At 36.0% G+C, this 16,811-nt stretch overlaps 1 long non-coding RNA gene across 2 annotated transcripts in view; it reads right to left on the bottom strand.

The window, feature by feature from the left end:
• Positions 1-16,811, bottom strand: part of LOC128314737 (uncharacterized) — a 37,567-nt gene that overhangs the window by 5,152 nt on the left and 15,604 nt on the right. For both annotated transcript variants that reach the window (XR_008296708.1, XR_008296707.1), the window contains exon 2: positions 10,408-10,558. This is a non-coding gene — a long non-coding RNA (uncharacterized LOC128314737). The remainder of the gene's footprint in view (positions 1-10,407; positions 10,559-16,811) is intronic.

Genomic DNA, 16,811 nt, shown 5'->3' with positions numbered 1-16,811 from the left:
TCAAATTATATACCTCACTTTGTTGATAACTCAGTAAAGCAAGGGGAATTAAAAAAATAATAAACCATCCTCCAATACAGAAATACAGGGAACTTTTCTTTTTCATTTTTTTCCTGCGCTCAGTGTTAGCCTTAACCAGTGCCCAATTCCTTCCCCGTCATGACCTCAACCTCCTGCCCCCATCTCTTAGTACCTAAGATTGGCTTTGTCTGTTCTTAACATTGAAATAGCACCTTAATATTATTAGACAGATTTATTTAATAAAAACCACATTATTCTAAATGGCGTTCCCCCTTTTAGAAGTTTAAACAATATGCCAGAAATTTACCCCAGCATTGACCTTGCTTTCTTTAGTAGAGTACAAGCTTTCAATAAAACACTCTGACAGTCAACAGCAAAAAGCTGTTTGCCTCACCTGAATATATAACAAGGATAAGTATCCTTGTGCTACTCTATATGAACACATTGATATAAGCACATACACTTTGGGGGTTGTTGGTTAGTACAAAAACATATATTCCAAATGTTCCTCATATTCAAATCCAGGTAGTTACAGTACGTTTTGATCTTTGAAAAAGTGCTCAAAAGTTTGAATCTATTTGTGGGCTTGCTTCATGTATTATATCCAGTTAAAATTTAATACAAACTGACTTTTCCCCCTGTATGTAGCCACTCTCCAACCGCTATCAGTCAGCAGGAGCTCTGGATATACAGACTCATGTTAACGGTGGCCTCTAGAAGGATACAATTTCTAGCCCATTCATTCTATTACAGAAAAGCCCAGATTGTATTTCAAACAAAAATAAAAGCTTCTATGGAGGTGATCCTTTATTCCCCACCTTTACTACTTACTAGCACAAGTAATCAATCAAAAAGGGAAATGGATAATTCAATTTTAGATATGTAACTAAAATGTGTTCCAACAAAGAACATATATGCTTCTATTCTGGAGAAATATGGGAATAGGTGGGTGGGAACTTATGAAATCTCCTTCAAAGAAAGCCTATGAAAGTAAGAGATGACTTTAACATTTTTCCCTCCAGTGAATGGATTATATAATATCTAAGTTTCTCCTGGGCATATATTTAGTTCACGAACTTAGTCTATTATATTTGATGTCAAGATGGCTTAAAATGGTTTTGCATTCTTGCCCACTTGCTAACAGCCTACCAACCTTTCAAGACTCAGCACAAATAACATTTTACTTTGACACTTTCACTGAATCCACCTATCACATTTAGGAATTCTTCTGTAAATCTGTTTTCAAAGCAGTGTTTCCTAAACTTCAGTATCTTACTTTGTGGTCATGCACAGTATCTAGTATGTACCTGTGAACATATTGAGCATGCAAAATAGAAATGTTTGCTAAGTATTTTAAAATGAAAATTTCCATTCATTGAAAGTTAAGTTCCATCTTATGCCACCCCCCTATGAAACTTACCTTACGAACCCAGCCAAAATGGTTTTTCTTCTCTGATTTCTTTGTTACATATCTAATTCATTTGGTGTTCCCTTGTAGTTTCTACCAATAGGAATGAAAATTTTTGAAATGCAGGAAGAATCTAGCATAGTCTAGCATCTAGTCCATTGCTTGTGGTAATGGTTGATTGCACTGAGTAGAGATTCACCAAAACTTCTTGAGTAAATTCTAGCTATTCTGGCCTAATACTAGAGAGCTTTAAATTTTTTAACTTAATTCTGGTGTCAGACTAAAGTCTTTTTTATCCTTGATTACTAGTGACCAGCTAAGTACATCAACAACTACAATATGCTTCATCCAGGGGAAAATCCTCTTTCCAATTCACATTTTCTCTAAAAATTCATAATGCCCCTATTGTATTCATTTAATAGGTGCTTCCAATGTGAAGTTTAAGGTATGCCCTCTTCCAGATGTCAAAACTTCTAATAAACTAGCCAAAACCTTAAAGCAGAATAACAAGGAAATATAGATTGTAGTTTATTTTGGAGGAATTGCCATTAGCCTGACTACAAGGCTAATCTTCAAACATGACTCCAGAGGAAAGGTCAGCAGCATGAACTCAAGCAGGAATGGTTGTTAATAGATGAATGCAATGATGAGGGCTCTCGGGGGTGGGTCAGCTCAGTGACTTCTGACCACCTCCAAAACACAAGCTGTGAAAACACAAGCATTCCTTCATTTTACTTATCATTTGGATCCTAAGCTCCGATTCACTTTTTTCAAAACTTATTTTGGAGCCAACAGCAATTGGTAAGTGAAAGGCTACCTGGGGCTGATTGTCATCAGCAGCAGGGCCCCACATCGAGGAGAATTATTGCTCTTGTTCACAAGAGTATGTTTATAATACATCTGAAATTGACTGGCAGAGGGTCTTTGAGGAGACTGTGGAGCAAGGGTCGAAAGAGGTAAGAATATGGCTTGAAAAAGACACTTTAGTGATTTAGAAAGTTCTCTGGGGGAATACTTTCCCTCTCTATTCATTCTTTATCAACTCAGTTTTATTTAGTATTTGTGTATGAAGTTAAAATTTGCTTTCTAGTGTTTTCTTCTATCCAAATAACCAAATGCAAAGTCTAGATGGTTATTAACAGTAGATCACATACTTTGCATTTACTACCCACTTAGTCACCTAAGAACAACATGACTCAGACACCTGGACTCCATTTGTTAGCCCTTCCCAAGCCACTGTCTGACCAGGCCTGAGTAGTGAGATGCAGTGGGCACTGGCAGACTAGGTTTTGCTGTTCCTCAACGACTAACTGTGTGACCTTGGGAAGGACATTTACCTTCTCTGAGCTTGAGTGGTAGTACTAGAAGCGATGGGTGTGACAAATATTGAAGTACAGGTGCCACAAATCACATTTAACTACTACTTTTAAAATATTCGCATCAAATAGCATCTTCACAATAGACTTTTTTGTTTGTTTGTTTGATTCTCATGATGTGGACACTTACAAATGATTCTGTAGGAAAATCCTGTGGTTTTACTTAACAAAAGTGAAGATTACATATCGTTCAACATATCATCACAAGGCTCCTTCTATTTGAAGGGGCCAAAGTCTAGATATAACTTGTAGCCCCGTGGAATTCTATGCCTGAGAACAAAGGGTAATTTCTGCTCAGCAATCCTCAGTGGGTATGTAAATGAATGCTGCTGAAATATTCAGAAGCTGATACCAATACAAAGTGAAGTGTAATAATCTAAATGTGCCATTGCCTTCCCCTGCTACTAATTACTTGCTTTAGGCTTTTTTCAACACTGTTTTGTCTCCTTGCCTTTTCTGTACAGACTGAATGGACAACCCAACTGTATAGGATCACTAGAATTTCTTACCACAACTTTCAAGGATTGTCTTTATTTTACTGCCCTGGCTGTACCAGTTAGCAGAGTTGGTTCAAATTCAAAAAGGCTGGAGTCACAATTTATAGGGGCTAAATTATTCTTTGTTCCACGGAAACAGAAATGACTCTGAAAATGGGGAAAATATTCACTGGTTAAAAGAAAGATCAAAACCAGTGCACCTCAGAAGGTATGTCTATCCAAAGGCTAACAGTTGGTGCCATTTTTGGATAGAACAACAGCTCACTGGTAACATAATGCCATTCTCTTAAACAAAACTCTCAATATAATGTATGGACCTATGCTTTGTTTATACTTTCTATCTAGCCCCTTAAGAAAGTGTCCCCTCCTTACAGGAGTACTGATGCATAGGGCACTTATACCCCAATGTTTATAGCAGCATTCTCAACAATAGCCAAATTATGGAAAGAGCCTAAATGCCCATCAACTGATGAATGGATAAAGAAATTGTGGTTTATATACACAATGGAGTACTACGTGGCAATAAGAAAGAATGAAATATGGCCCTACTTTGTAGCAACGTGGATGGAACTGGAGAGTGCGATGCTAAGTGAAATAAGCCATACAGAGAAAGACAGATACCATATGTTTTCACTCTTAATGTGGATCCTGAGAAACTTAACAGAAACCCATGGGGGAGGGGAAGGAAAAAAAAAAGAGGTTAGAGTGGGAGAGAGCCAAAGCATAAGAGACTCTTAAAAACTGAGAACAAACTGAGGGTTGATGGGGGGTGGGAGGGTGGGGAGGGTGGGTGATGGGTATTGAGGAGGGCACCTTTTGGGATGAGCACTGGGTGTTGTATGGAACCCAATTTGACAATAAATTTCATATATTGAAAAAAAAAAAAAAGAAAGTGTGAATTATGGAAAAAAAAAAAGAAAAAGAAAGTGTCCCCTCCTTAAGGATGGAGTCCCAAGAGAATCTCTCCAAGAGAACCTATTCCAGAGCACTCCCTCCCATTCAGCATGTGACATATTCAGCACTTTGCTCCTCTAATTCTCCAGTTCCCATCAGCCACAGGCTGCCACTTTTTATCTAACAGTCCAACTGCTATTGATTTGCTGAAAGTTTTGAGAACACATAATGAAACTGAACTGTCTCAAGTCAATGCAATGAAACTTGGTGGTATTTTCACTTTACACAAAATAATTCTATTGTTAATTACAGCCACTCTGCCCCATCCTTGTTTCCTTACACGGACTCAGATTTATCGATTAAACTGAAAGACAAATCCAAAGGATACTTACATTGCTTACTCAAAGACAGCCTCTCCTTTTGGACACAAAGGCCTTGTGTCTAGCAAAAGCTTGATGGCTAGCTTTCCCTTCCATCAGAACAGAAACTTAAGAAACTCTTCAGGATCTCTTGAAAACTGGTTCCCTATATGCCCACTCCTCTGACACTAACTGAATAGGCATAAACCCAGAAGCTGATACAGCTTATGCTTGACCCATACTTGGAGCCACTAATCATTAACCTTAGAAAAACTGACAATGATTTTCCTGTTACTTACTTTATAGTATTTAATACTATTTTTATTTCAAAATAATCCTTTTTCAAATGACTCACTACTTAAAACTGATGATAGCAGATGTGGATATGGAGAGGTATCAAAAACCCAGAGCCATCAACCCAACTTACTCTTTCCCTTGGAAACATCTCCCTTTCAATTCAAGAAAAATGACTTGAACACTGCACTAAATAATTCTACTCGTGGAATCACATTCTCTAAATTATACATGAGTGTCAGGACTCAGGAGAATTAAAAGAATACATAAAGTCTGGGTAGGCACCTAAATATTACTATTGATTCATAATTTTTATGACTAATGATACAATATAGAATTTTACTATTATTAATAAATTGTACCTTGAACACTTACTATGTTTGCAACTGTGCTAAGCACATTAAGTACTTTTTCTCATTTAATCCTCACAACTAACAATTGATAAGTGTTATTATCTTCATTTTATAATAAAGGAAAGTGTGTCTTAGCAAGGTTAAATGATTAACTTAAACAGAAACAAATAGTAAATGGAATATCTAGGACTTGGATACAGGTCTCTATTCAACTCCAAAGTTTTTTACCTCTATTCTCTATTGCCACATTATTCATTCATTCATTCACTCATTCATTCATTCCTTTATTCTTTCAAAAAATATTTATTGAACATCTTCTAAGTGGAAAGTTTTAGAGCTGTTATTGTGATATATGCCAGATATTATAAAGATAGCTCTTGTCTTTAAAGAGCTTATGGTTATTTAGAAGAGATATGATTTAGGGCATCTGGGTGGCTCTGTCGGTTGGGCATCTGACTTTGGCTCAGGTCATGATCTCACAATTCATGGGTTCGAGCCCCATGTTGAGCTCTGTGCTGACAGCTCAGAGCCTGCAGCCTGCTTAAGATTCTCTGTTTCCCTTTCTCTCTGCCCCTTCCCTGCTCTGCTCGCACTCTCTATGTCTCTCTCAAAAATAAATAAACATTAGAAAAAATTTTATAGAAGGGATATGGTTCTTTAAAGGACTCAGAATACATGAAAAGTATATCTGAATAATTATATAGTTATCCCAGGTTGCATAATAATTTAGATTTTTTTCCCCACTTTCCAAAAACATCTTGGAAGAGTTGGAAGAGATCCAGAAAACTGGCAAAGATCCCACACACAAAAAAAACAAAAACCAAACCAAACCAAACCAACAAACAAACAAAAACCAGTAGTATAGTTTTGAGCATACGTACAAAAGGGAAGTGCAGGATTAATCTGGAATCAAATTGAGCATACCTTGAATGTCTGGATAAGTGCTCAATATTTTATGGAGTAGCCTCAGTTTTTCAGAAGGATAATTTAGTATTTAATAACTCAAGCTAAAGTATAAAATAATTCAAACTTAGACTATTTTCTCTTTGGGTAGACATCTGTGGGAATTATATCAGAGACAGGAGATGTCAAAGAAAGAACATAAACTTGGAGTCAAAAAAATCTGTTTGAATCCTGGCTCATCCATGTTATAGACAAAATACTTAAATTATTTGAAACTGTTCTCACATCAGTAAATTAGACATGGTAATAAATGATACTCATCTTATGGGACCATTTTTAAATGATTAAGATTGTATATGAAACACTTCACATGAAAGAGATGTTCAATATAGAATATATCCTTCTTTCTTCAGGAATATCAACACATATAGATAGGTGTCCTTGACCTCTCCCATTACTATAGATGAATTCCTCCTAAAACTACATAACTTGGTCAAAAAAAAAAAACAACTTTTTTATGATAAAAATTAAATAGAATTAACTCCAGGGAACATGAGGTATTAGTCTCCCCTGATAAACTGCTCAAACTAAAACTCAACTCCAAAAACACCTGATTATCATATTGTAGATTACAGAAAAGGAAAACAGATTTTCCTTTATATATATATATATTTTTAAAAACAGGTGTGTTTTTTTTGAGGTACAAATACCTTAAAGTTTATCTTTTTTTAGTGCATAGTTCTATCAATGTTGACAAACACATAGAGTCATGTAGCCATCACTAAAACCAAAATAAAAAGTTTCAACCCCCCCCCCCAAATTTTCCAAGCCTCTTTATCCCTCACCATACCCAAAGCTCCTGGAAATTCTGATATGACTTTCTGCCTATAGTTTTGCCTTTGCAGAATGTCGTAACAGAATCATCACATATTATAAAGTAGCTTTTTGAATCTGGCTTCTTTCACCAAGTGCAATGCATTGAGATTCATCCATGCAATTGCATGTCCAGTAGTTCATTCCTTTTAATTTTACATTTCACTGCATGGATGCAACAGAGTTTGTCCAGTTGAAAGACATTTTGATTTTTACAGTTTGGGACAATTATAAATAAAGCCATCAGACACTTTCACTTATAAGAATCTGTGTGAATACAAGTTTTCACATCTTACGTAAATATCTAGGACTGGAACTGCCAGAGCATATAGTGAATGTAGATTTAACTGTATCAGAAACTGTCAAACTTCTTTCTATAGTGGCTGCACAATATTGCATTTGCACCAGCAATATATGAGAATTTCAGTTGTTTCACATCCTCAACAGTGCTTTTTAAGAGCCATTCCAACAGGTGGGTAGTGGTATCACAGGATGGCTTTAATTTGCATTTCATAAATTACATCCAACGTAAGCCTGATTGGTCAGTACCCCTGCTTCACCTGTTTTTTAATGCTTTTCACATCACACCTTCATGTCTTCTCATAATATGAGGTAATGGAAAATCTATTAAGATTATGTAAACCTTTGTTGGATAAACAAATATCCCACCACAGAACTCAACTACTCAACTGCTGCACCTCTGTATTTGAGTGTATATCTTTTACTATAAAATTGTGCCATTCTTTCTACATTGCCATGTAGTTTTCCTTTTATTTGTTTCATCTAGGAACATTATGTTTCCCCAAGTAGACTTCAGTCTTCAAAAAGACAGCAAATTAATGGTATCTGTATTAAAATGTATATTGTACTAAGTCAGTACAAATGCTTAGTACAAATGCTGGAGTAAGTTACAAGCTTTAAGTCACAACTTTGTCTTGCCCTTCTCCAACCTAAATGTCACCACTTGCAGAAGATTGAAACTAAACAGAAAAGAATACAGAAGAGGAAGTGTTAAGGGCATGAAAACATTTGATACCCTATATAGGAACTGGATAGAACTCTAAGGAAAGCTGAAGAGAAAATGCAAGGTGAAGTATTATACAAGGTAAATAAAGATGCACAGGCAAAATAAGGAGTATTAAAAAAATAAGCAACGGGAATATTGAAAAATATAAGAAAAGGAAACAATTCATCATAAAACTGGGTAGGACTAAAGAATAAAAATATATGCCAAAAAATACACGTAAATCTATTTCGTTGACAATATTTAGTTCTCTTGGTCTATAAGTTAAATATTTTTAAGTTAAATCAACCCTTTTGATTGAGAGGTAGAATGATGGATGAGTGATATACTATTTGATATATTTCTGGTAATAATATCTGAACAGATATTTTCCTATTAACGAAAAATTGGAATAGTATAGACTCTGAAACAGTCAAGATTCTATGATGTAAGTAGGACTGGAGAGAAATTGAGGAGGACCTAGTGTTCCCCTGATAACCATCATCCTAATACTATGGTTTTAAATACTACTAAATACTGACAACAACCCAACCACTACTCTGAACTCTGAATTCAACAACTCACTCAGTATTTCCATTTGAATATTTGATAGCATGTCAAATTTTGTCATGGTCAAAACAGAATGATACTCAAGCTCTTCACATCCACTCTACCACCAGTTTCTTCCAACCCAATAAATGGCAATTCCAGTCTTCCATTTGCCAAAACCTTAGAGTCATTCTTTACTCCTTTTTCTTACAAGCCACTTCAATCTATCAACAAATCCAAACATCTGCACCTTTAAAATACACCCAGAATCCAGCACCCTACCATTTTTTAGTATAGTGGACATACAATGTTACATTAGTGTCAGATATATAACAGTGATTCAACTTCTCTATACCCAATGCTCTGTTCACAAGTGTAGCTACCAAATGTCTATTTCTTATTACAAGAGTCGAAACTACCATCCCCTCTTATCTGAATTATTACAATGACCTTCTAACCGCTTTCTCTAATCTCACACTTATTTATCTGGGCTTATGTCTAGGCCTCTCTTACCAACAATCCCTGCCTGGCTCACTTTTTTCTAGACACACTGCCCTCCTTTCTCTCCTGGCAACACACCAAACAAACTTCCCTCATAGGACCTTAGTACTTTTTTCTGACTCTCTCTGAAATTTCTTCCCCCAGATGTATACATGCTCCTGTCCATACTTCTTTTCAATCTCTGCTCAAAGGACACTTCCTTCTCTGAAAGGCTTTCCCTGACCATTCTGCAGGAAGAGCACCCTTTTGCTTTTCTTTATCCAAATCATTTTGGTTTACTTAAGTTCACTTGTCATCACCTAACATTTTATGTATTTGTTTGTTTACTGTTTATTCTATCAATCTTTGGGTACCCCAAATAGAACCTAAGCTCCATGAGGTATACAGCCTATTTTGTTCACTAATGAATCTCCAGTACCCAGAAAAATGAGTGGTTCATAGAATGTGGCAATATGTATTTGTTAAATTAATGAATGAATGAATGATTTAGGAGCTTAAAGTAAGGTCACAGCAAGTAGTAGAGCAGGCATATGAACCCAGCACTTTGATTCCACATCAGTGCTCTTAACCACTCTGCTCTACTGATCCAGGGAAACTACTGGAATGATTAAAAGACAATTTAAGGGTGCCTGGGTGGCTCAGTCAGTTGACTGTCTAACTCTTGATTTTGGCTCAGATCATGATCTCATGGTTTGTGGGATCAAACCCCACATGGGCTCTGCAATGAAAGCACAGAGCCTACTTGGGATCTCCTCTCTCTCTCTCTCTCTCTCTCTCTCTCTCTCTGTCTCTCTGCCTCTCCCCTGCTCACGTTCTCTCTCTCAAAAATAAAAACATTTAAAAATTAAATAAATAAAAGACATAATTTAGAAAATTTTTAAATAAATGACATAATTTAGAAAATTTTCCACCATTGTTTTTGATACAAAGTAATTACTAACTAAATGACAAATATGTTTTCATTATCAGAACTTTCTCAACTTCAACACCTTCAATGACTGGTAAAAAAAATTTTTTAAAATGATGAAATCTCTCAACAGTCATTGATTGTTTAAATATTCAACTTGAAACCTACTTGGTATTTGGCATGGTAGAGGATAAATGATGTGACTGTCCCCCAAATTTGAGTAAAATTGGGCCTCTACCAGTTGTTATCCACAACATATATATAATGTCCCCTTTCTCCTGACTCTGTGGCCAATTTGACTTCCCTTCTAAAATTCAGAATAAAAAAAGAAGGCAGAGTTAAAGGAAGTACAAGTTAGAGAATAGCATGAAGACAGATTGTCCCACATATAAATATCCCATATATCTCACCTATACTACCTATATAACCTATATGTTGCCATTATTTGAACAAGCAAACTTCAGATTACCTTGGCTTGACTTGAAGGTTAAACAAAATTATATGTCCAGAGCCAGGACAATGTTGTCTTCAGTTCTGCCCCTTCCTCAGTATTCCACATCTTTCTTCATCCACTCTGAGTGTTTAGTGGGGTCTAGTCAAAGTCAGCAACAGATGGACATCTGGAATTTTGTATTAACAATATGTGAGTTTTAATACATAAGGAATTTTGTGAAATAAAACTAAATTTATTTTGACTCGTACTTATCTACAACCTTGGAAACCCCAGAGTAAAGCAATGGTCTTATAATGTGTGTGCAGAACTCCTAAGGTTGGTATAGGTGATACACTGGGTAGACGAGAAAATATTAGCACTACTGTGTTTTTATTTTTGTCTAATAAAAAAGAAACCTTCATGATAATTAATCATGTTTTATAGCAATATATACAATTTATAAATAAACATATTAGAGTGTGGTAAAATTATTTTACTTATAGAATTCTAGAATTAGAACAAATTCAACAAATTCCCTTCTCTTGCCTAACAGATTACCACAAACTTAACAGCTTAAAACAACACACATTCATTAAATATGTGGCTTCCATGGGTCATGAGTACTGGCATGGTTAGGTTTGTCCTCATCTGGAGCCTCAACTAGAAAAAGAAGCTGCTTCCAAGCTCATCTAAAGCTACTGGAATCATTTATTTCCTTGCAGTTATATGACTGAGGGTTTCAAATCCTAGAAGCCTTCCTAACATGTGGCTCTCTCCATAGGCAGTTCACAATATGTCTGTTTCTTCTTCATAGCTGTAAGGAAGCAAAACTTGCTTCCAATATACCATATGGATGAATAATTCCATCTGGAGAGGTGGGGCTTTTTTCATTTTTAAATTCGAAAATGTGTCTATTTGGCACGTGTATTATTTTAGGCTTTTTTTTTTTAATTTAAGTTCTATGCCTAACCTGGGGCTTAAACTCATGACCCTGAGATCAAGAGTTGCATGCTCCACCAATTTAGCCAGCCATGCACTCCTAGGTTGACTATTTTTTAAGAAACAGAAGACAAGAACTTTCCCTTTGTCTTCCCCTTAACTACCTAAAAGAATTTAGATAGGTCTGTTTTAGGATGGGTAAATCACCATAGGTTATACAGATGAACGAGGTAGAATATGAATGAGGGATGGTTACCAAGAGGAATTTAGCAAAGTCCGTTTATCAAAATTTTTCTCTTTGTCCTATAATTTGAGTAAACATTTGTTTACCAAACAGACTCATTTTCATCTGCCTGTGAACGGCTTTCCTTCCCTTTGATGTTCCACATCCTTATCCCCCTTCTCCTTGGTCCAGAATGACATATATACTTTATTTTGCCTGTCTTCATAATCTCATGTTTATGTGGATTCCCTGTATGTACATAATTAGATTTGATTTTCTCTTGCTAATCTCTGACATGTCAATTTAATTCTTAGACTAGCCAAAAGAATATTGAAGAGTAAAGAAAAATTTTTTCCTCCCCAACATAGCCAAAGGAGAATTTCTCTGATTCTAGCCTACAAAGGCAAAGTCATATGGTCAAATGTAATCACAAGAGTGATACCCCATCATCTTTGCCATATTCTATTATTTAGGAGCAAGTTACAGATTTCACTGACATTCAAGGGAAGATGACTATATAAGGCTACGGCTCATTGGGGGTCACTTCAGGGTATGTCTTTCACAAAGACCATTCTTTCAAAGGAAATCTAAAAATCTTTTTAGCTTCAAAACACCAAGATTAATTTTAATTTTTTTAAAACCTAGCTAGGGGTGCCTGGGTGGCTCAGTCGGTTAAGTGTCCGACTTCAGCTCAAGTCGTGATCTCACAGCTCATGAGTTCAAGCCCCACACCGGGCTCTGTGCTGACAGCTCAGGGCCTGGAGCTTGCTTCGGGTTCTGTGTCTTCCTCTCTCTGCCCCTCCCTGACTCGTGCTGTGTCTCTCTCTCTCTCTCAAAAATAAATAAACATCAAAAAAAAAATTTAAACCTAGCTAAAATATGTCTTTCCCCATAGAAAATTTATTTCATCAACCCAGGCCAACTCTAGTCATTTTCTACATTGGATTTCTTCAACAATTAATCTATGTTCAGACTTGTACTAGTTAACGAATGCTAACAAGCGTGTTTATAAAGTTTTGAGTCTCTAGTATATACAGAACTTAATGACATGAATGTCTATTTCTCCTGTAAATAACATTGTCAGAGAGGACATTATTCATCCTCCCCTCCTATGCTCACATACTCCCAGTCTAAAAATGGCAATTTCACATCTTGTGTTGTAAGACAAAACTGAGACAAAGGGGCCATGTATCGTGGTCGAAACACAAAGCAGTAGTCACTGACAGAGTAAGGATTAGACTTCAACATTTGCAATCCTTTATCCTTTGTTCATTCCATTAGGTCTTACTGTTTCCAATTAACTAGAAGAAATCTTTAAAGGAAGAAATGATCTTCAAAATAAAAATGAAAGCCTTAAGAATGCAGTCAGCACTAAAAGCTTCCAATGTACCATCTGGATGAATAATTCCAGCTGGAGAGGTGGGGCTTTTTTCATTTTTAAATTTTTAGGGCAGGTCATTAGATCACTTCCCTTTGTACAATTGTGCATTAAAGAGTCTAGCTCCCCTGGACCAGAATTCTCAAGAGAACAGGAAATCAAGCTCAGTTTACAAGTCAGTTCTATATAGACGCCTAAGCCTCAGAAGCAACTCTTTCAAGTGGATTCATTATTTGTTTTCAATATACTCTTAACAAGTTAAAAAATAAATTTCAATTTATGTATTAATGCAGTTTGACTATAATTAATCCAATATGACTCAATTTGTTTGACAAAAAAGCAAATCAATTAATTATATTCCATCAATTTCTTGACCTTTTTTCTTCATATACTTGGTGGGAAAAACACATGTTGAAAAAAATAATAAATGTATGCTACAGATAGGGATGGCTTGTAACATGCCCAAGCAAAGAATGTAAGAACAATTTACTGAATATGGTCCCTTTCCCAGGACAAAAACAGATGATTGCAAATGCTATGAGAACATATTTCTGAGGCTTCAATAAAATATCCACATTACTCAAGAAAAATAGTAAAAGTTCTATCACTGCCTCTGTAGAAGATTCTATGTCCCCAGTCACTGAACTCTGATATCCACAAACATCTGCCTCTACTCCAGCAGGTAGTTTCTCTCTGTTGTATGCAAGCAGCATGATATAAGGTAGGCTGTGGGAACACAGGGATAGTCTGAACACTAGTAGGTGCTGATCAGTGAGAAAACAGTGAAATTCTTTACCTCCTTCCTCTTGTGTAGATAACAGCCATACAAAGATAACAGCAATATTAGCTTTTGTTACAGGCAAATCTCTGACCTGCTGTTGACACTTTTGGGTTTGTTTTAAAACTTTTCATCATTTCAATTCATATAAAGCAAAGAATAAAAAAGGAAGTTTGCCATTTCTCATTTGATCAGTTATCCAAGAACAAAGTGAATTTCTTCAGTATTGTAAGGTTCACACGGTGAACACTAAGAGATCTTTTCAGGGAAACAGAATGTTGGTTAAATCTTTTGTTATATTATGAGCACATTTTAAAATAATACAAATGATCTTTAATCCTGATTTCATATAATTTCTAATAAATTCAAACATATATTTGTTCCTCATTGAATTTTAATGTCAGTATTTTATAAATGAAATAACAGTATTTTTCTAATTGGTTCTCAGCTGATTTTTTTTAATCATCAACTCTGTGATACATTTTGGGAGTTCAGTGTAGGGAGTACACACAGTGCATTCTTTTTTTTTTTTTTAAGTCCTCCTTAATGAATTCTTAATTACATTATTCAAAAGACCCATTATTCAGCATTCATCTCACTGCTAAATGAAAGTCTTTACCTGACATGTGAATGAAATGAGTCTAAATGCTTTCCATGCCACCTAGGGATTCTGAATAGACTTTTAGCTTCATGCAGCAATAGGCTTCATTTCTGTTTTAAATTTGTATGGATTGTTTTAGAGACGGGAAGCTTTGCAAGTCTACCAGTCTGAGCAGCATCTAACCTCCATTGTGTTCTCAAACTTACCTCGGGCTAGAAAAACTGCAAACAAGGTCAAATGATATCTGAAAGTGGAAGAAATGCTATACAAGATGTGATAAACCCTGTAAAGATTTTAGATGAATGTCTACATTACTTAAAACACTGACTAATTTCAGATGAGGACAGTAAACTTCCTAAGACCTCCTTGTAAACTTCCCTTATCATTTCTCATCAGTAAAAGAAGGTGCTTAGTAGCAAGAGGAATTAAAAGACCCTTCAACAGATAACAAGATCTTTTCTTTTTTTAAACCCACTTCCATTTCTTTCAACAGACTACTGCATAATGGTGGAGTTAAGAAAAAGTGTCAGGCTTTATGTGCCTCTTACAGTCATATCTATAAAATGAACTTATCAAGCAGTCCTCATGTCTCCAAATGGTACCCCAAGAATGTATCTACCAAAAAGATAAGCTGGAATATGCAATATTTCTGACTGGGCTCTAGAACTCCCTCTAGTTCTACAGAATATAAGCAGACCTGTTGGAGATTGTAAGTTCAGTGAAAGCAAAGTTTATACTCTAAATAATTATAAGCAACAGACTCAGAATCTTTATTCTCCCTGCTTCTGACACCAGCTTCAGAAAAGAAATTAGCCAGGTGCCTGGGTGGCTCAGTAGGTTAAGTGTCCAACTCTTGATTTCAGATCAGGTCATGATCTCAAGGTAGGTCATGAGATAGAGCCCTGTGTCAGGCTCAGTGCTGGATGTGGAGCCTGCTTAAGATTCTCTCTCTCCCTCTCTTTCTGCCCCTCCCTTGCTTACACTCTCTCTCTCAAAATGAAAATGAAAATAAAAATAAAAATAAGATGATTAAAAACATTAATGAAATCTTTTGGATCCCCAAGGCCATCTAAAAATATCATTCTTAGAGAAAGCCTAAGTTAACAGTTTATGATTCAGGACTTTCTTTGTAGATAGAAGGATGTCTGGGAAGAAAAGCACTACACTTCTCTTCCATGATCGTTTTTATAATAACTACCACTGTAGTCAAAATTGTAGAACAAATTGTTCTACAATTGCTGCATGGAGTGAAGAAAGTACATAGAGAAGAAATGTCAACATCAAATTACTGCAAACACAGGACAGTTGCCCTATCTTCAGGGGAAAACATATTTTAATGTTACCATATTAACTGAAAATCTTATCAACAATAAATATACACATTTTAAAGTCAATGCCCACCAATTTTAAAGAACAGAAAAAAATGGCATTCCATAACAAAATGATGAAATGTGTCAAAGAAATGGAATATCATTAATTCTGTAAAAGTCAAGTGGAGAAAATGTACTTCTTCTTATTTTTGACTAAAATCAAAATTTAAGATTTTAACTAAGATTATCAAAACTTAAGATTACTACATCCATGGAGAGTCCAATCTTAAAAGATATTTCTGATTGGCCAGAGGTGATACTAAAGGTACAGCCTTTAGTCACTGAGATTGGAGTCACTGAGATTCCAATCCCTGCCTGATTGGAAAGGAGTGAAAAGGTTATGATCCGTAGAATCAACTTCATTGTACTTCTTGCTAGTAAAGAATGTCCATTTTAAACTGGTCAGGCATGAGTTAATAAAACACCTGGTGTTTTCTAACAGGAATTCAATACATCCTAGTTAAAAAAAAAAATCCAGCCTTTAGAACACATATGAACTATGAAAGGAAAGCCCACATTAATCCTCTCCTCTGATGGGCAACATTTGCAAGTGCAGCTCATGGGTACTATAATCTCCCATGCTCGTGCAATGAGTTGCAACAACTGGGCATCCTCTACTGAGGACCCCCAATCCATTCTAGCTTCTGGGGTAAGGAATGCTCAGAGCACATGGACAAGTCAATGGAAGACTTCTGGTGTGAATAAAGCTAGAGAATTTGAAAATGAATCAAATGAGTTTAATCATAACAACAAATGTATGTAAAGATGCAACCAGCAGGTAACATAATAAAGCATCTAGGTGCTCTCAGCAACCAAGCCAATGAAACAAGGATCAGCACAAATCCTGTTTTCAAACTTGGTGCTGCATTTGTTAGGAAATAAGTTCCATGGTAAAAGATGTGATTCTCTGTCATAAGAGCCTCTTTCATTTTACAGAAGAAAACATAGATCAGACTTCTCTCCCAGGGAGGAGGGCATGTCCCCACAGCCTGGCTAGACTGTTTTATGTCTTGCTGCCCCCATTCCAATGCAGGTGGAAAATAGACCTTAAAAGAAGCAGACAAAGAACTTGCCAAGCTTCCGCCCACGACATATGCACGTTTGTAGAAAATAAAAGGTATGTTTAGGGGGAAAATCGAGACTGTTTAAGT

This window comes from Acinonyx jubatus, chromosome A2 (assembly GCF_027475565.1).
Source record: "Acinonyx jubatus isolate Ajub_Pintada_27869175 chromosome A2, VMU_Ajub_asm_v1.0, whole genome shotgun sequence".
Lineage (NCBI taxonomy): Eukaryota > Metazoa > Chordata > Mammalia > Carnivora > Felidae > Acinonyx > Acinonyx jubatus.
The sequence above is the reverse complement of the archived record's forward strand: the minus strand, read 5'-3'. Positions and strand labels throughout refer to the sequence as shown.